We start from the raw sequence: 19806 nt of genomic DNA, 5'->3' as shown, positions 1-19806 counted from the left end.
TGCTGTTTCTCTTTTTCTTTTCTGTTAAGACACTAACCTACAGGAAACCTGAGAAAATAGTATAAGACTAACCTGCAGTGCCAACGTTTGCTTGTTTACTTCTCTCTGTCTTTGTTTTTCCCCCTGAAACTTTTTGAGAGCAAGTGGCAGGCAGGCGACTCCTCACCCCTAAGCGCTTCAATGTCTGTTCCCTAAGCGCAGGCACTCGCTTACGGAACCACCGAGCGATGATCAGAACCAGGACTTTCACATCGACACGATACTCTCACCTCCTCGCAGGCCTTCCGCACAACCCCCATTTGTCCTGGGAATGCCCTTCAGAGCCAAAAACATTGGGGGACCACGCTGTTGCCTTCGACATCCCGTCTCTTTCAGCCTCTTGAAGACGGGAATCAGTTCTTACTTAGCCTGTGGCCTCGGGACGGGGTGTCTGTGAAGCCCCAGATGGAAGATGCCCACGTGAGCGCCGTGCGATGCCCCTCGACGGGAGTGTCTCCTGTTCCTCACGATTGGACTCAGGGGTGCATTCGGGCGGGATTCTGCCGGGGTGCTGCTGTGTCTCCCCGGGGCCGCGGTCGGGAGGCACAGGTGTGTCCCATCACCGATGACGTTGGCCTTGATCACCCGCTTCAGCTGCGCCTGCGAGGCATCCCCACCGACACCGGCCGCTCCCCTCTGTGAGGAGGGCGCCCGCTATGCGATGTTGTTCCTCAGCATTGGCGCCGTGTGAAGATTTCTGCCCGGATCAGCGATGCGCATGCCATTTCCCCAAATGCAGATTTCCTAACCCCAGGCTCCCTCTTACATCGATTAGTTGGCCTTTTTTCTGTACAGAGGCGAATTCCTAACTAATTTATTCATGTATTTATTTACGATGTCAGCACGGGCTGCTGGACTCCTCTTTTCCTCACTGGGCAATCGCCCTGTACAACCATATTCATTTCCATGCCCAGGTTGCCCTCCGTTTGGCCAATGGGAGCCTCCGGGCTGGCGCCTGGGCCCCAGCACCCCTGAAACGCCTCCTCACAGCCTCGCGCAGGCAGACAGTTCCGACTCGCTTTGCACTTCCCACCCCAAGGCCTGGCCCAGCCATTTCTCCAAGGTGCCCGGGGCCTTCGAGTGGGGAGCGGTAGGGAGACGGCATGCTCTGGGCTCCAGGTGCTCACGGCTGCGGGGCTGGCCCAGCGTGCAGGCTGGCGGGGCTCACGGAGCTGCTGCTCAGTCTCTCCATCTGTTAAATGGGCTGCCATCCCCCTACCTCCCAGACTGCATGAAGGTCAGATGCGCCAGTACCTGGAATGTGCTTAGAACGGTGCCTGGCACGTGGGCGATGCTGCACATGTGTGTGTGGGGTAAGTGAGAGGTGCACCTGGGGTGAGTGCTCTGGGGAATGAGGGCCGGGGGGCCGGGGGGGGGGGCAGGGGGGGCGGGGAGTTCCCAGTCCTTCACCTCCTCATCTCTCGGCTCAACTGTGTGATTGGTTCGGCCCCCCTTCCCTCTGCCCTTCTGGTAGAAAATTAAAAGGCCATTGGTATTATGTAGGACGATGAAGGAAGGTCTCACGCAGAGCACAGTTGGGCCGAGACCCGAGGAGGTGAAGGGTGATGGCTAAGGGAAGCAGGCAGAGGCAACGGCCAGTGCAAAGGCCCGGGGGCAGGAACATACTGGGCCTGGAAGTAGATGCCAGCCCCGGGGATGCCAAATTTCGAAGTAGAGCCACCAGTTTGGAGGGTGGGGGAGTGTGGGGGAGGCTTGAAACCTGGCTTGGGAGCCTCCAGGGACACAGCTATCACGGATCAAACGCTCACCCTGAGCGTGGTCCCAGGCTGAGCGCCCTCTGTGCGTCCTCCCACTTGTCCCCGTAACCCCCTCGGAAGGCGGGCACGCATACTCCGCGTGAGAAGCTGGAGGTTTCTGCTGAGCGAAGAGCTCGGAAAGGGCAGAGTTGAGGAGACGTGGCCAGTCGTGGCGGAGAGGCGCGAGCTGCTTTCCGGAAGATGGGTCTCAGTTTCCCCATTAGTCCCCTGGTCCGCTGAGTGTACCGGTTCCACTCAAGTCGAACTGGAAGGTGAGGTGTGTGTGTGGGGGCGGGGGGGGGGCATCTCCCTCCGAGAGGCAGAGCGGGGCTTCTCTGCGTGGCTTCTCTGCGTGGCTTCCCTGCCGCGGCCCCTCCCCCACGGCCCTTCGACGGCGCCCCCCTTCCTCTGTTTCACCCCATCATCCCCAGGGGCAGCCAGCCAGCAAAAAGAGTCCCCGGGCAGCGATGATGAAGATGGATGTGTGATTGATTCGGCCCCCCTCCCGCTGCCCTTCTGGTAGAAAATTAAAAGACCATTTGTTAGGGGCGCAAGTCCTCAGGTGCATCCGGAGGCCAGACAATTTGTCTCTGTGAAAAGGATGCTATTATGGGAGAGGCTGGGTGCAGGCGGAGGGTGGGCCGAGGGCGGCAGGAGGGGCAGGCCCCGAGGAGGGAGGGGGCTCAGGCGGGGGCGGGGGGCGGCCGAGACAATGGGGGGAAAATAATAAATACAAGGGGCTCCTGGCTGGAGAGGCGCGGGGGACCAGAGGGGCCGCTCCGGGCCGGGCGAGCTCATGTGCGGGGCGTCGGCAGCCAATTCCTTTTTCATGACCCTTGTCCGGGACCAGAAGGGTGTCCCCCGGAGCTGCGCGGCCCTCCCTCCGTCACAGGGGGGTTCGTCAATGACCCTCTTCACGGAGGGTTTCTCTTTATAGACCTCGGTGCAGAGGAGGGGGGCCGGAGTGAGCCCCTCCGCCCTCCTGGGGGTCATTAAGTGATTAGAAAGCGGGGGCGGTTCTGCAGGCGCCATTCAGAGGAGGGGCCGCATTTACCGGGAGCTCCGTTATTTATTGTTTTGTAAAAGGTGGCGCTAGGCTCCCTCTACTGCCTCCCGGCTTCCTTTGTGTGGCCGGCTTCCTGGCTTCCTTCGGGGCACCTCCTCCAGGATCCCCAAGGCAAGGAGCCCCGTGCCCCTAGCGCCCACCCTGAACCCGTCCCTGTCCTCTGGGCCTCACTGGCCACCCCACGAATGCCTGCCCCGCCCTGATCTCTGACGGCTGACCCCCTGCCCCGGGCCCTCGCCGCCTCACCTCCTGGCCACAGGAAGGAGAAGAAGGCCCACACAGGCCGGCAGCACCAGCCGGCCCCGCTCTGGTCAGAGCCTGTCTGTCAACTCCGTCCTCTCCACCAGCACCTGAGTTTCCTGAGGGCAGCGACAGCGACTTGTTCCTGGCAGTGCCCCCCATGCCCAGCATGTGCCTGGCGCAGGGTGGGCACCTCTCACACTTGCCTCCCCTGGGGGTCGGAACACCGTTGCCCCATTGGACAGATGGGGAAACCGAGGCTCAGAGACGTGCGGAGCGGCATAGATGGTCGGGGGCGGAGCTGGGATCTGAAGGGGGGCGAGGGGGGGGGCGTGACACCCACGAGAGAGAAACAGACAGTAGAAGGAAAGGAGGTCTGTTCAGCCTCAGGTTCCAGGGAGCTTTGGGGAAAGGACGTTTGCAGCCAACCCCGTGCCCCTAGCGCCCACGGGCCAGAGGAACTCACTTCTCTGCGTTCTCTTCCTGGGGGATGAAGCACAATGGCTTTGAACACACACACACACACACACTCGAAACTGTCCCTTCTCTGCTGCAGACCCGTTTCCTGCGAGGCCTGGAGGCCTGGCTGCCCGACGTGGCCCTGCAGGTCCTGCCTGCCACATGCCCTCTCCGGCCTCCTCCCAGCAGCCGCCATCTCCAGCTCCCGCCTCGGCTCAGCCCGGTCTCCTTGCCCGGAAAGGTCTTTTCCCTCTTATTCCCCAACTTTGCCTGCACATTGGGATCTGCGTCCAGTTTCTAAAGCTCCCCAACCCTCGAGCCCCACTCCAGACCTACTGAAGCAGAATCTCCCAGGGGGCCATCGGCGGGTATTTACAAACCTCCCCAGGTGATTTGGAGGCCCTGGCAGGGTGTGCAGCACTGCGCTAGCCCATTCTACCCGGTTCTGATCCTTTAAACTAAAACCCAACTCGTAACCCTGGTCATAAGACCCTCCATAACCTTGCCCTTGTCTAGCTCCCCCCTACTCTGACTATACTGGCCTCTGTCGCTCTACAAACACACCAAGTGATTCCTACCACAGGGCCTTTGCATCTACCACTGGGCCTTCCGCTAGGGCTCCCTTCCCGCAGAAAACTCCCTTTACTTCATGCAGGTTCCAGCACGAACGTCATCTCAGAGCGGCTTCTGCTGGCCCCTCTAGAAAACAGCCCTTGTCCGTCTTCCTGATGGCTTTTGATCACATCATCATGTTTATTTCCTCTCGGCACGTAGACTTACCCGACACTCCCCCATGCACGTGTACATCTTGCCCAGTGAGTCTCAGTCCTGGCTACACCCAAGAATCACCACCAAAGAGCAATTTTTAACTCCGTGGTGGCCAAGCCCCACCCTCAGCTGACCCAATGAGAATCTCTGGGGAGGATCCCCAGGCCTCCGGTCTTTTTAATTTTATTATATATATATATATATGCACATATATATTGATTTCAGAGAGGAAGGGAGAGGGGGAGAGAGAGAGAGAGAAACATCAAAGATGAGAGAGAATCACTGATTGGCTGCCTCCTGCATGCCCCCTACTGGGGACTGAGTCCACAACTTAGACATGTGCCCCTGACCGGGATCGAACCCGGGACCCTTTAGTCCACAGGCCGACGCTCTATCCACTGAGCCAAACCGGCCAGCGCCCTTGGGTGTTTCAAATGCATGGTCAAGGTTGAGAGCCGCGGGGCGCACCCGCCGAGATGCCCCGCTACCTCGATGATTTCCTGACCCGCAGAGGAGGAAGCGGAGACTCAGCTTCAGTGAAAGCCCCCACCAAGCGAGGGCACAGCGCAGGCCCGGCCGTGCTGAGAGCCTTCGTTAAACCAAATAACGGACCTGAAGGAACAACTCATGTCTCCAAACAGACACGCGGCAACTCCGACGCAAGGGCAACCACTGCTTTGCAGATGTGCCAGTCTTTCCTTAATGCAGATGACGGGGACCCCACGGGCTCAAGGGCTGTTTTCTCCCCCCAGGCCACTCTCCCCCCCCCCCCCCCGAAAAGGTCTCCATTGCCTCCATCCCATTTCGTGCTCCGGAAGAGCACCTGGGTCCTGCTTCCTCCCCTGGGACGATGGCAGGAGCCCGTGGGCTGGAGGTGCTCCCAGCTGCACATCTGCCACATTATGGGTGGGGATCGTGTCAGGGCCCCCTCTGCAGATCCTGTCACCAGCCTGACAGACACCTCCAGGTGGGGGCGCCTCTCCTGCCCCGCCCCACCCCTGCCCACCAGCCGTCAACCGTGGAGGGGAAGGCAGGGCTTCTTCGTGGAGTTGGAGGTTTTCTAGCCGAGTCAGATGGTACCGTTGCTTTGCTGTGGGCATTTTTATTTTCCCAAGGCACAGAGGTTCTGTCCCATTAACCCAAATCTGTTAATGAGGTTCTTTTCTGCTTCTTTAAATGGTTCCTTGTTACCCATTTCTTCTGAAAGTCTTCCTGGGTCATTGTAGGTCAGGAGCCAGCAAACTCTGGCTGCTGGGCCAGCCAGCCTGTTTTTGTAAATGGAGTTTTATTGGCACATGGCCACGCCCATTTGTTTGCATACTGCGTGTGACTGCCAGAGGGCTCTTCGTAAATTATCCATCAAATCAAACCCTTCATATGCTACCTTCTTTCTACGGCTTCCAAGGCCCCTCCTGGTTGACGCTCTGAGCTTTCCTGCCTCACCTCCTACCATACCTCCCCTTGCTCACTATGTCAGCCATATTGGTCTGTCACTCAAACCCACCAAGCTCATTTCCACCCCAGGGCCTTTGCACTTGCTGTTGCTGCTACCTGGATGGCTCTTCCCCCTCCACGGGACTTGCACCCTCATTTCATTCAGGTTTCTATTCAAATGTCTGCCTCCCTAGAAAGACATTCCCTGGTCACCTTCTAAAACACTATGTAATTGAGTTATTTGTTTATTGCCTCTCTCCCCCACCCCTAGACCATCAGCGCCACAAGGGCAGGGACTGTGTCTACTTAGAAAGATCACCCCTGAATCCTCAGGATGGAGAACAAGTTCTGTCTCTGCTCAATAAATACCTGTGAGAATGAATGAATGAATGAATGGTTATCTTGCAAGAGTTGCCAGGAAGATTAAATAACGCAGGTAAAACAGCGCCCTACTTGGCACATAGTAGGTGTTCACTGGCAGGTAACTGGTAATAGTTGTCATAGAGACAGGAAGCGTACCGGGCCTCCTCTCTGCCCTTGGCTATGGACCGATTCGGCTGCAGGTCCTCTCTGCCTTCCCCTCTGGGTCTCTGCTTCCCGGAGGCTCCGCACGCGTCTCTCCCATCCCTGCCCCTGTCCGTCCCCGCTCCCCTCTCTGTCAGGTGTTTCGCTCACCCTGGGTCCTAATTGAGATGGCAAATTCCAGGGACAGGGCCTGCAGCCAACTCTGCCGGCCTCCCCTGCCAGGAGCAGGAGGAGGAAAACAAAACCCCATCCACGCGGGGAGCGAACCGCCCTCCATCCAGCAGACAAGGCGCCTCCTGTCTGGCCCACTTGGTCCACCCCACGGTGGCGGGAGCCCAGCCTGGCTGAGGGCACGAGTCCCAGCCTCCTCTCCGCTCCCAGCCAAGAAGCACCTGACGTCCCTTCGCCGGCCCACCACCTGCGCCAAGGGAAAGGGGCCGCTTTCTGCTAAATGGAGACCAGGTGGCTCCTCAGGCAATTAGGACCCTGAGCTGGCGGTGGGCACGGTGTGGAAGGCTGCTGCCGGGCCCCTTCCCTGGCTTTATTTGTTTGCTTTGGATTAGAAAGGCTGTGCCACACTGACCCCTTGTTTCTGGCCTGTCCCCCCCGCCCCCGCCCCCGCTGGGGGGCTGAGAAAGGCTGGGATTGGCACAGGCCATCCCTGTGAACTGGAGGCAGCCCCGGACCCCAGAAGCTCACCTGTGAAATGGGGGACCGATTTCTTTCTTACGCGACTGAACACATTTCATAAAGGTTACTGCTTATCACGTGCATGAGGCACAAAGACCTGGGGGAGGGGCATTGTGGGGGGAGGGGCACCTGCTGTGTGTTTGAGGTTTGGGTCCCCCAGACCCATGCATTGTCCGGGGGAGAGATCTCGGATGTGCATCTGGGAAGGAGCGAAGCATTAACGAGGCTGGAACCTTTCTTAGGAATCAGGGGGCTTGCGGGGATGGCTCCCTTAGGAGGGGTGTTGGCCTGGCGGCAGGACCACAGAGAAGCTGACACCACTTCCTGCCGGCGCGGTCTACTCGGGCGAACCAGGGCTGACCAGACTCAGGAAGGTTAGAGCGGACCAGCTCCCTCCCCAAGGCATCAATTACACGCGTGTTCGAGAGACCCCTGAACCCCCATTCCAGCCCCAGCCCTGTGACTCGGCTGTTCAACCTCAAGCAAGTTCCTCTACCTCTCTTGAACTTTCTTTTTTCATCTATAAACGGGGACTGCAGGGCTGCTGTGAAGAGTCGCTCACGTGTAGCATTTGGAGGAGCTTAGTACAGTGCCTGGCACATCAGGAAACTTGGGTGTTACCATCATCCACAGTAACAATAACACTTTCCGCCCCAGCTGGTTTGGCTCAGTGGATACAGCATTGGCCTGCGGATCGAAGGGGCCCGGGTTCGATTCCAGGCAAGGGCGCACGTACCTCGGTTGCAGGCTCCTCCCCAGCCCAGGCCCTGGTCAGGGCACGTGCAGGAGGCAACCAATTGATGTGTTTCTCTCTGTCTTTCCCTCTCTCTTCCACTCTCTCTAAAAATCAATGGGAAAATATCCTCGAGTGAGGATTAAAAATAATAATAATAGTAAAATAAATTCTTTAACAAAACCAAAAAACAGGAACACCTTCCAACGCGTTTGCCAGGCGCTGAGTATTATTTCCAGATGCGGGTGCACGCTTCCATTTAGAACACAAACAGGCTCATTCTGTGTTTCCTGGAGTCCTCCAGCCGGAACTGGCGGGAGCTCGGCGTCCCTGGTGCGGTGGCCTTGAACCAGGCCGAAGATGAGACAGGAGGATTTGCAGAGAGCAGGCGAGGGGACGCGTGAGCGAGGGCACAGCGCTGGGAAGTCACGGCGCGTGCAGGGGACAGTGGGAGATGGCCCAGAGGAGTGGGGGTCGTTGCCAGGGGAAACTGGACATAAAGTGGCCCTAGTTCTCCGAGCAGGATTGTAGCCTCATGGTATCTTTCCTAGACAACCTCTCGACTATCAGCATCTGCTTTAATATATTTGAACCTCCTGGTAGCTGGCTTACTCCTCAGCACCCATCTCACCTCCCTCCCTCCCTCTTTCCCTCCCTCCTTCCCTCCCTCCTTCCCGTCTTTCCATTCATATGTCTATTCTATCCATCCATTCTTTTATTCTTTTTATTAATCATGCATCTAAATACCTATGCATCTATGCATCAATCCATCCACCCACCTATTTTCCTTCCTTCCTTCCTTCCTTTCTTCCTTCCCTTTTTCTTTTCCTCTTCCATCCATAAATCCTCTACCAGCCTTTTGTAATCTCCCTCTCTTCCCTTCCCCGAATCCCTCAACCTTCCCACCCACCCACCCACCCACCCCTCCACCCAATGAAGTCATTTCAGTCAGCTGTTCATGTGTTTATTCCTTCAACAAACATTCAGCTATTGACATGCCCGGCTTCGTGCCAGGTGCAGAGGGAGAGTTCAGAGATCAGTTCAACAAGGCACACAGTAGGTGCTCACCATGACCTTCATATGAGCTTTCCTGTGGGAGTTCCAAAGCCCCCGATGCACATACCACAACCACACGCAGGTGTCCTGGGGCGGCCTGGTGGGGAGCGGCATGATCCGCGGCAAGATGCTCGGATGCAGGAGTGGGGAGAAGGCAGAGGCGGGCGAGAACGGGAATCAGTGTTCGGTCCCTCTCCGGGCACCCTGCTGCCTCACTGCTTCCTCTTCCACAAATCCCGGGGCACCAACAAGCTACAACTCCGGCTCCCTCCTTACCGCCTGGAGGAGCTCAGCCAGTCTGTGACCAGCCCACCCCTCTTCTCCCCAAACACGAGCTGGTTAAAGGCAACGTGAGGGCCCCCATGTCAGTGGCTACAAGACCCTCTGGTTCATAGAAAAGGATGGGAAACAAAGATGGCGGCCAACAGGAGCGGGGGCGGTTACTGCCTAGAGCAAACCTGGGTTGATTCTTGGTTAAATATTCAGATCTCATTCCGTTTGGGAAAACCATTGCTACTTCTCAGCCTCAGCAGCGGCCTGGGCTCACTCATCCCAAGACCCCGAGGTACCAGCCGACCAAAGTCGGGGTGCAGCATCCCCAGAACGACAGGGCCCGCGGCGTGGGATGTGACCCCCGGGACAAGCGGGGTGTTCATGGCCACGTGTGCAGGGTCCCACGGTGAGAACGTTTCTCCCTTTGCCGTCATCTCTCAGCCCTTTCACTTCCATCGAGGTGGGAGCCTTAGCTTGGTACTGCGTGGTCTTCAACATCATCCAGCTACTCTTCAATTTTTTAAGTATATATTTTTATTGCTTTCAGAGAGGAAGGGAGAGGGAGAGAGAGAATCATTGATCAGCTGCCTCCTGCATGGCCCCTCCTGGGGACTGAACCCATCATCCAGGCATGTGCCCTGACTGGGAATCAAACCATGATCTCCTGGGTCATAGGTTGAGGCTCAACCACTGAGCCACGCTGGCCGTGCCTACTCTGTTTTAAAAGAAAGAGCCGGCCAGGCACGGGTGCCTCGGCCGAGGGCAGGGACCCGCTGGGATGGAAGAAGAATGCTTGCTTCCTGTGGCATTTATTTTTCTGGTTACCTTATGATATTTAAGCTATTTCCCTCTTAAGGTCAGGATGGAAAGCTTTCTTCTAAAATAAGTTTAAGTGAAAACAGGATCGATTTAAATACATGTATGAAGTAAATTATGTTAGGAGCTCGACTTACGTCGGTAAGACCTTGCTCACGGCATTTGAACATGACTCGAGTGTGAAAGGCTGTCGCTGAATGTAAGCAGTAATAGCCAACTTAACGCGCCCTCTGTGCTGGGCACATCTCCGAGGTGTTAGCTATCTCACACTGAGGACCTCCAACTCTACGGGGGACGTGAAGTTATTAGCCCATTTAGCAGGTGCGGAAACTGAGACAGATTAAGCCACTTCCCCCAAACCTCACGGCTAGCAAGTGGCCAGGGCAGGACTTGAACCTGTGGAGTTTGGCTCTTAGGCCCAATGCCACCCGTAGGTGGTAATCCCAGGAGAGGAAGAAGTGACTCCCAGAGATAATGCAAGTTCCACATCCTCTCTCCCTGCCCCTGACCACACTGGGACTGCTCCTTTAATTGGGTTGACCCAGAATCTCAGCAATCCAGAGAGTACAATGGCCCAGGAAACTGTTAAAAGCGGGTCTGAGCCGGGTCCAACAAGAATCCACTTCCTCCCTTGTGGGTTTCTGGCATCCACTGATGGGCTCTCGGGCCCTGCCATGCTGCCCGGCTGTTCCTGCTGCGGACTCTCTCCGGGGCCCCTCACCCCGTGGACCCCGCCTCCCAGGAGCCGGCGCCCCGGACGGAGGGCCTCGCCGCGCTGTCCCGCTGCTCGCCGCACCTCAGCCGGCCTCTTTGTCTCCCTACCCTTGGGACAAATGTCTCATTCCCCAGGGTGTCAAGGGGAAAATTAATCACCGGGGGAGATCAGTCAGCCTGCTGACTTGGCAGGGGAGAGACAGAGAGAAATAGGGTGTCTCGCGGATTGGTTGGGTCCCCCATTAAGGGGCGGAAAAATGCTTGCTTTGCGATTACAAATGGGCAGCATCGGCCCGGTGAGTCCCGTCCCCGTCACCTCGGGAAATCGCTGCTAATGCGGTTCTGGAGAAGGTGGCTGTCTCCTCTCCCGGGTGCTGTCCTCTGCCACCTTCAGGGCCCCAGCCTGCTTCTCTCTCCCGCAGGACGTCCCGCCTTCCGGCCTGACCCTGTCACTCGGAAGTCGGGCCGCGGTTGCCTCGCCTCCGTGTCACCAGGCAGTGAGCACAGACTCGGACTGTTAAGAGGAGCCCGTGTGACCTCAGACAGGACGCTGAGTTTCTCTGCGACTCGGTGTCTCACTTTGGGTGACAATAGTCCCTCCTCATGCCAGCCCAGGACCGCTTGCCCTCAGCTCCCCTCCCTGCACCCCGTCTTCTGTGACACTCCCACAGATGGGCTAGCCCGGGCTCCCCAGTCTCATCCTACGGTGCAGTATTCAGATCTTGTAACAAGGGAGGTGTCGGCAGGAAGGGAGAAGCCAGAGTTTTTCTCCCCCCCTGCCCCCGCCCCCCGCCGCCTTGGGGAGCTGTTCTGGTAGCAGCTGCCTCTCCTCCTAGGGGGCCCCAGCTGTGGGCACGGCTTCCAGAAACCACAGAACAGCTCTGAGTTACGTACAGGCATCCCAGTTCACAGATTGGCAAACCGAGGCACAGAACAGTTAAGAACCTTTGCAGGGTCGGGTGTCAGGTCACCATTGTGTGCCCGCAGTTCCTGTCCTTCCTCTGTCTCTCTCTTCCTCGGGTGCGAAAGTTTGAAGCAGACATTATCAGTGCTTTCACAGAGCTCATGTTCTCTTTATTCCCCTCTCCCCTCAATCCCGTTCTTGTAAACCACCTTTAAGAATAAAAAGATCGGGGGCGGGGGCGTCCTACTATGGTGACGGGAGAAGATTTGGCTTTGGGTGGTGGGCGCGTGGTGCAACATACAGATCTTGTAACATAGAAACCCACACCTGAAATCTACATGCTCATGTTGACCAATGTCGCCCCAATAAATTTTAAAAAAAGTAAAAGGTCTGGCCTGGTAGGGTAGTGCCGGTGGCACCCCTCCCCAGTGGCGACACCCCAAATGCCCCAGACATTGCCAAGTGACCCCTGGGGAGGGGACAAAATCACCCCTGGCTGGGGACTCCTGGTCTCGGTGATTTTTTAACTTTTTTACTGAATTTACTGGGGTGCCATTGTTTAAAAAATTACACGGGTTCCAGGTGTACAATTCTAGAGTGCGTCATCTGTGTGTCACACTGTGTTCCCCACCCCTAATCCAGTTCCCTTCCATCCATCCAGATGATTTCTAAAAAACCATTTTTTTTTTTTTTTGCTCAGAACTAACAGAAAGGTGTGTATTCACTGAGCAAGACGCACTGAGGTTTTGACACAAAGAACCTCTCTGCTGAGACGGTGGTGACCACCTGGGAGCCAGCTAGACCTTGCGTCAAAGCCCCACGCTGCCACCCTCTCGCTGGGTTACGTCAGGCAAGTCTGTTGCACTCGCTGAGCCTCAAGTTCTCAGCAATAAAGTGGGAGTCATGCAGGGCAAGTGCTTGGAGCACAGAAGCACCCAGGATCCGTGGGCGAGGGCATCTCCTGCAGACGGGAGGCGGGACATGGGAAGGAGGCATCGCCTGTAGGGAGGCCGCTGCCCCTGGAACCAGACACTGCACCCCCGACCCCAGGAGGATGCTCCGGAGACCCCGCCTCCAGGTCAGGTCCAGCGGGGGTGGGGCGGGCGATGGGGGCACTGCTGGAGGGATGCAAGGGAGGGGGGAGGCGAGGGAGGTCCATCCATCCGGAAACATCCATCAGTGCGGAAGAAGGGGCCAGGCAGCTCCATGCAGGAGGGTTTTGCAAGCGGGAGTGAGGAAAATTGATGCCCGCAGGAGACAATGGGGGGCGGGAGCCTGGCCCCCAGGCCGGCTCCCTCCACAGGTGATAAGATTGATGGGCGGATGGAGGAGGCAGGCTGAGTGATAGAGAATTTCCAATCGCAGTACACACGCTGTGGGGACCGCAGCCTTTCTAACAAGTGTGACACGGTGTGGAGGGGAGATGAGGTGACTGATTAGGGAACAAGACCCTTCTGAGAGGCGGTGCCTTGAGAGGGAGGCTCGCGGGAAGGAGCCCGAGATGGACGGCCGTGTGCGTGGGGGCCGGGGCCCGGCATCTCAGCCTCTGTGTGTCGTTTCCATCATGCACCCAGCAGACATCTACTGAGCGCTCGCTAAGTGCCAGGCACTGGGCTGGGTGCTGCGGGTCCGGCGGGGAGCAGGGCAGATGCAGGCTCTGTCCCATGGGTCCTCTGTGCCTGTGGGAGGGACAGTGAACGATGAAATGAAGGAACAAGTCAGTTTCCCATTGTTACCGCTTCTCAGAAGAACCTGAGGCAGGGGCTGGGCAGGGTGACTGAGGGGCTCCTGGCCTGGGGAGACGCAGGCCCGGCCCCTTTGAGATGAACTGAACTGTGAGGAGCACAGATTCAGGGACCAGCCTTGTGGGGGCCCTGGGGTACATGGTCTCCCTCCCTCCCACCCTCCCTGTTTCACCCCAGCCCTCATTGAGCATGCCCTTTGTGTTGGGCACATTCAGATAAAGCCACGCCAAGCCCTTTAGGTGGATGCTACGCTCTCCATCTTCCAGGCGCAGAACCGAGGTTCAGAAGTGTTAAACGTTGTTTGCCAAGGAGGAGCTGTGGCTTAAGCCTGACCCCAGAGCCCAGGGGGAGAGAAACCAGCTCCCCGCACCGGGGAGGGGGTTACCTGAAGGGCTTCGGCCCTGAAGATCCCGGGGAGAGAGGAAGCGCTAACCTTCCAGGAGCAGGTGCCAGGGGCAGACTCCACGCTGGGAAGTCTGCCCATTACAGGGTCGGCAAGAGGACCCATTTCACAGATGGGGAATTTGAGGCTCTTAGCAGCGAAGCCCTAGGCTGGGCCGTACCACAGGGTTTCTGGAAGAGGCAGAGCTGAGATCTGAGCCCAGTGTTTTCCACTGTGTCACAGATCCTAGTGTCGGAGAGCTTATTGTCACAGACACGGGGGCAACTGTCCTGAACTGACCAGTGAACATTTATGAAACATGGAGAAGCAAAGCCCCTTGCCATCCAGGGAGAAAAACAAGTCCTGTAATAGCCCTTACTAATAACTCTGCTGATCATAATAGCAGCCACCACCCAGTGGGCACCTACTCAGACCCAGGAGCTGGCTCTCCATTTCGTCCTCGTGCCAACCCCGTGAGGAAGGTGTTATCATGCCCACTTTACAGAGGAGGACAGTGAGGCCCAGGGAGGTTAAGTAGTTGCCCGAGTTCACACAGGGAGCCTGTGGCAGGGTTTTAAGTAGTCTGATGCCCTTTCCAGGAGCACTGTACCAGTCAGCTAATGCTGCATAACAAACTGCCCCAAATCAGGTGTTATGTTTCACTTCTCAGTGGTCTGGCTGGGATTTAGCTCATCCCCGCTGGGTTTGCTCATGCAGCTGAGGGCTTGTTGGCTAAAAGGGCCCACACAAGGTTGGTCATGTCCTTCTCGTGGCAATGACAGATGCGCAAGAGAGCAAGTGGGAACATTCAAGGCCTCTGAAGACCCATGCCTAGACCTGGACACCATCCCTTCTGCCGCGTTCTGTTTGCCACAGCCAATCAGGTGGCTGCTGCTTCTTAGTTAGAGAAACTGCAAAGTCAAGTGCTGCAGGATGTGGATGGAGGGGAGAAGGAGGGGGAACGGGGGCCAGTGAAGCGCTCGACCAGCGCCCATTGGCCCGAGGTCTGGATGGGGAAGCGCCACTGACAAATGACGAGAGGCTCTCAGAGGGGCCCCAGGAAGGCGAGCATTGCCCTGCTTGATTCTAAAAGGTGCAGGGGTTGCAGGAGGTGGTGTCAGAGGGGTGTTTGGAGGAGGCCAGATTGAGGTCTCGGGGAGAAGGAAGGAGAGAGGACATGTTTGAAGTTCAGGATCAGGGCAGTGCAACGACTCGTAAGCTCAGGGCCATCTTACTCACCATGGCCTGTTATACGCAGTGCCATGCTCAGCACACAGTAGGCACTTAATAAGGAGCAATGAGCACGTGAGGAGAGTGTGGGGGTCATGTAGGGGGGTGGGCTTCCTCCTCCCTGGGAAGTTTGGGGAACTTAGGTGGCTACTTGGGGCGGCTTAGGACAGCCTGGCCAGAGGCAGGAGAAGGGACCAGAGCAGCCCAGTCTCTGGACATTGGACTGAACGGTGCTCCCAGAGTCCGCACGTGAGGCCCGTCAGCGCCAGTCCCGGGCACAGCCTTCGCACACGGAGTTGGCGTCAGTGGGTGTCCGCTGATCAGACTTGTCACATTTCCCCTCATTAGCTCCTGATAGCATTAACCACTCTGAGCCTCACTTTCCTTCTCCGTACCCTGGGAATAAGAGGACGCACGTCCAGGGCATTAAGGGGGTGGCACGGGCTAATTCCCAGAGGACACTGGGGCACGTGGCCTGTGCGAGCACGGGGCCATGTGAGAGCTGCTTCTTCTACCCCCGTCCTAGCACATTTCCCCTTTAACCCAGACGGCAGCTTTAGGAGCGTGGCTACCCTTCGCGGATGCCACCATAACAGTAACCCTGTTCCCAATGATGCTACCACACATGCCAGGTGCCCATCCGGGGATCGGGGGCTAAGCTCCGTGCATGGACTAACTCCTCGACTCCTCCCAACAACCCGATGAGGTGGGTGCTACTGCTCCCATGGTGCAGCTGGGGAAACTGAGGCACAGAGTGTGCTCCTGGCTTTTCCTCTATGGTATTATATTCCTTCTTGGGACAGAGGCGGGACTGGGCCCTTTGCTTGCTGCTGGGGCCTGGGAAAAGGAGGCCCAGAGAAAGCAGAGAGAGCCCAGCCTCCCTCCCCAGGCCCCATCCCTCTGCCCTTCCTGTGTCCTTGACCCCACACTGCCAGGGGTCACCCTCTCATCTGTATGGCTCCGCAGAAAGCCAGCGACGGCTCCCAATGCATCACCGGGTGGCAGTCACGCCAGAGCCGGCGTGTCATTTCCATCCATCTTTTTCCAACCGCTTCCTGTCAGGGCCAGGCTGGGGGTGGGGGGTGGGGAGGGGAAGATGGATGGGGTGGGGGCTGAGAGGCTGGATGGGAGGAAGGAACAGAGGAGGAAGAGGATGGCGAAGAGAACGGGGAGAAAAGAACCGAGAGAAGGAAGCGAGGGAGCAGAGGCCCCAGGGAGAGCTTGCTGGAGGAGGTGAGAAAGAACGAGAAAGGCGGAGAGGTGGGTGTGACGAAGAAGGCAGGGGTGAGTGAGAGAGAAGACAGGTGCCCCAAGGAAGACAGGGAGAGGGGAGGCAGGGGTGAGGAAGGAACAGGGAGAAATGGGCCAGGAAGGATGCTAGGGGACGTAGAAGTGTCAGGGAATTCTGTTAGAGAAGGTGGGCTGGAGTGAGCTTTGAGGGAGGGGATGCCCAGCAGGGGGGAGGAGAGGAGGGGTGCTGGAGAGCTGCCAGCCCCTCTGTTTATTTGTTCTCTCAATCAGGGCTGCCCCGCCCCTCCATGGCCCTGAGCAAATGCTGAAAGGAGGGAGGTGGCAAGGGTGTGTTTGTGTGGGATGGAGAAGCAGGAGGCTCCCAGCAGACCTGCCTCCAGGACTGAGCAGTGATTCATTCCCAGCCCCAAGGTGGGGGGTTGGGGGAGCTGGCTAATGGAGAAGGAAGGAAGTGAAGGGGATCCCTCTGCCCCCACTGGCCTGGATGGAGCTGGTTGGGCCTGGGGAGGGCATTGACCCTGGGGAGGGCTGGTCTATGCTTCATCTGCAATGACTGCTACTTTCTGCCTCTGCTTTGCAGATCCTCCTCACCCCCAGCCTCCCCTCCTTCCGGAGTCTCCTCTGATTTCCCATCCAGGAAGGAGTCTCTCTGGGCCTCAGGATTTAGAACTTATTGAGGAGTCTCAGACTGAATGATCACAGCGACCAGGAAGGTAACATACAGAAAGGTAGCTGGTCAGGTTCCCTCAGGGCAATAGGGAATAGTGGGGACTGTGGCAAACTGGATACTGTGCATGTATCCCAGCAGGGTCCCACTAGGGCTGTTTGCTTTTTAAAAATATCTCCACAATAGGCCATTCACCATAATAGGTGCTTAAAAGAGTGGATGCCTGGACTTAGAGTTCCATTAGCAGATTCTATGGGGTGATCTGGAGTCTTTGCATGACACAAGTAGCGATTTGTACTTTTGTCAAGGTGGGCCTTTGAATCTCACCTGTGTGCAGGGGAGCATCCCCCAGCTGCTGAGTGAGCCTCACAACCACCAGCATCCACCTTTCATCACCTCTATTTGCAACTCGGTAAGTCTGGTTAATGGATGGAAATGTCCCACGTGAAAAATTACCCCAAGAAAAAGGAAAAGGGAGCCTTGAGTGCGGGTGAGATCTGTGTATCAGTTAGTGTTGCTGCGTAACAAGCTGCCCCCAAAACTTACTGGCTTAAAACAACACCTACTTTATTTAGTTCTTGATTCTGTGCTTTGGTGGGGATGGCGGGATGGCCGAAGTGGCTTTTCTGGTCTGGTCTGGGCTCAGCTGGGGCTGCTGGTCTAGGGTGGCCTCATGCATGTGACTGCCAGTTGGCAGGCTGTTTGATCCAGGGGACCTCAGCTAGGGCTGCTTGTCACTGCTCCACATGGTCACTTTCCCTTCAGGTCTCAGAAATCCCAGTGGCCAGCAGGACAAGGATGGTATGCTTTCTGGGGTGGAGAGGTGGGGAGAGGAGGGGGAGATGAATGGAGTGGGGACCTGAGGCCAGATGGGAGGAGGGAAGGTTCTATGTGGTAGAAAGAGCTCTGGATTCGGAGCTTTTTGTTTCCATTATAGGTAACACCACACGGACATCTTTGTGCGTCCATCCTCTGGCTTCTGAGGAACTGCTTCTCTTAGGATAATTTGCAAGGGAGGGTTTACTGCATTGGGCAGGGTGCTGGCGATGCCCTATTGACTCACTTATTCTCTCACTCCCTCTGCCAAGCTCTCGCCCTGGGAGGCTGGTCCCTGATTCCAACTGGAAATACTTCCTTGTTTCTGGCTTTCCCAGGGCTCGGCCAATGGGAGGCCCCGCAGGAGATGGGAGGCAGCAGGAGAGGACAGTTGGGGTACCTCTTCCTGGCCCCCTTCCTGCTTTGCACGGTGTCTTGGGCTCTGGTTGTCCCTCCAGTCGACACCTTCTATGATCCCTCATTGCCTCCCCTTCAGCACTGCGGCGGGGGACAGCTCCCCACTCCTGCGATTCTCTGGGTCCCCTTCTTGTTGATTCTCCCAACCCTTCCCACATCTCCCAAAGCAGACCTTCTCACGAACCATCTTTTGATTGGAAGCATCTGGGGATGAATTCTGTGTCTAAGGCCTTGACTGATACGTGGGTTTACCACGTTTAATGACGGGAACATTCCCACGCTCACAGCTCTGAGCGGAATTCCACCAGCTTGTACCAACGGACCCTGCAGGAAACGAAGCTCGCCTGCACCAGCGGTATTGTGAGTATCGGCCTGATAGTTTTCAGAATAGCGCAGGACTGGCAAACGGTGCCTCCCACTTTTAATTTGCCGCTTTTGGATAATGAGTAAGCCTGCCCCAGAGCTTCCACTGGTGATGAAAACAGCATCTGCCCTGGAGGCGATAGAGCCCTCCCAATCCTTGGCAAATATGGCCCAATCTGGAGACATTTTGGTTGTCCCCCAAATGGGGAGGTGTGACGCCTCTGGAATCTAGTGGACAGAGCGCAGGAGTGCTGCCTAACACGCTGCAATCCACAGGACAACCTCCCGCAACACTCAATCCGCCGGCCCCAAATGCGCCAAGGCTGAGAAACCGCGGGCTACCGCTTGCCACAGACCACGTGCCAGGCACCGGTCACTCCTTTGCTGCAGTCAGCTGCTTGCATCCTTGGGGCCATCGGCCTGGGATTTGGCCGATCCAGGCTCCAGGCCCAGCTCGGCCGTTTCCGTGTTCTGTGATTCTCGCTGATGTTCCTCATCAGCTCAGCAGGGCCTATTCCCCTCGTCCTGGGCCCCCATTGAGCTTTGGTGATGACCCCATGGGGCACCAGACAGGAACGGGTGTGGAAAGTATGAGCTACCTTCCAAGTCAACCTCATTCGTACCTTCTAAGCACCTACTGTGTGTTGGGGGTTCAGATCAGGAATTCACTGTCCTGGAAAAGTGTACCAAGAGGGACCACTGGACACATGGCAACATGAGAAGCATTTTCAGAGTAGGCGAAGGGAGCAGCAGCCATTCATACTTGGCCTTGAGGCTGTATAGCCTAGTGGTTAGATTATTAGCAAGAGTCAGACTTTCTGGGTTTGAATCCTGGCATCCCCGTGCCCCCCCCCCCCCCCCCCCCCCGCTCCACTGGCTATGTTACTTTGGTCAATTGACCTCATTTCATTTACACAAAGACACGGGCTACACCGACAGATATATATACACTAACCACACACACAATAGCCCCATTCTCACACACACACACACACACACACACACAGGCACGTTACAAGTAATCCTCACACGACTAATCGCTCTTTGGTGTGTGGGTGTGCGTGTGCATGTGTGTGTGTATGTGTGTGTATATCCCAGCATCCGCCGGGCAGGCACACGCGGCCAGCCACCACTTGAATTAGCACCAAAGGATTATGGGACCCTGGGCCATTAATCTAGGTGACAAACAGGACTCAGAAGGCATATTTGCACCCCGAAATTGAAAAGATTAGGCCATATTTGTCAAGGATTGGTAGGGCTTTATCGCCGCCACGGCAGATGCTGTTAAATATTCATGAGCCGCATAAGTGGGAGAAACCCTAGCTAGACCTGACGACTTTCAGCTGGAGAGGGAGAGGAGGGGAGATTTATCTGAACTCGGCAAGGGATGAAAGGTATGAGCGCCCGTACCCTGGCTGGCCGGGCACAGCCCGCTGCTGTCGGGGGAGGGGCCGGGCGGGG

This window comes from Myotis nattereri (assembly GCF_964212035.1).
Source record: "Myotis nattereri genome assembly, chromosome: 19".
Classification (NCBI taxonomy): Eukaryota; Metazoa; Chordata; class Mammalia; order Chiroptera; family Vespertilionidae; genus Myotis; species Myotis nattereri.
The sequence above is the reverse complement of the archived record's forward strand: the minus strand, read 5'-3'. Positions refer to the sequence as shown.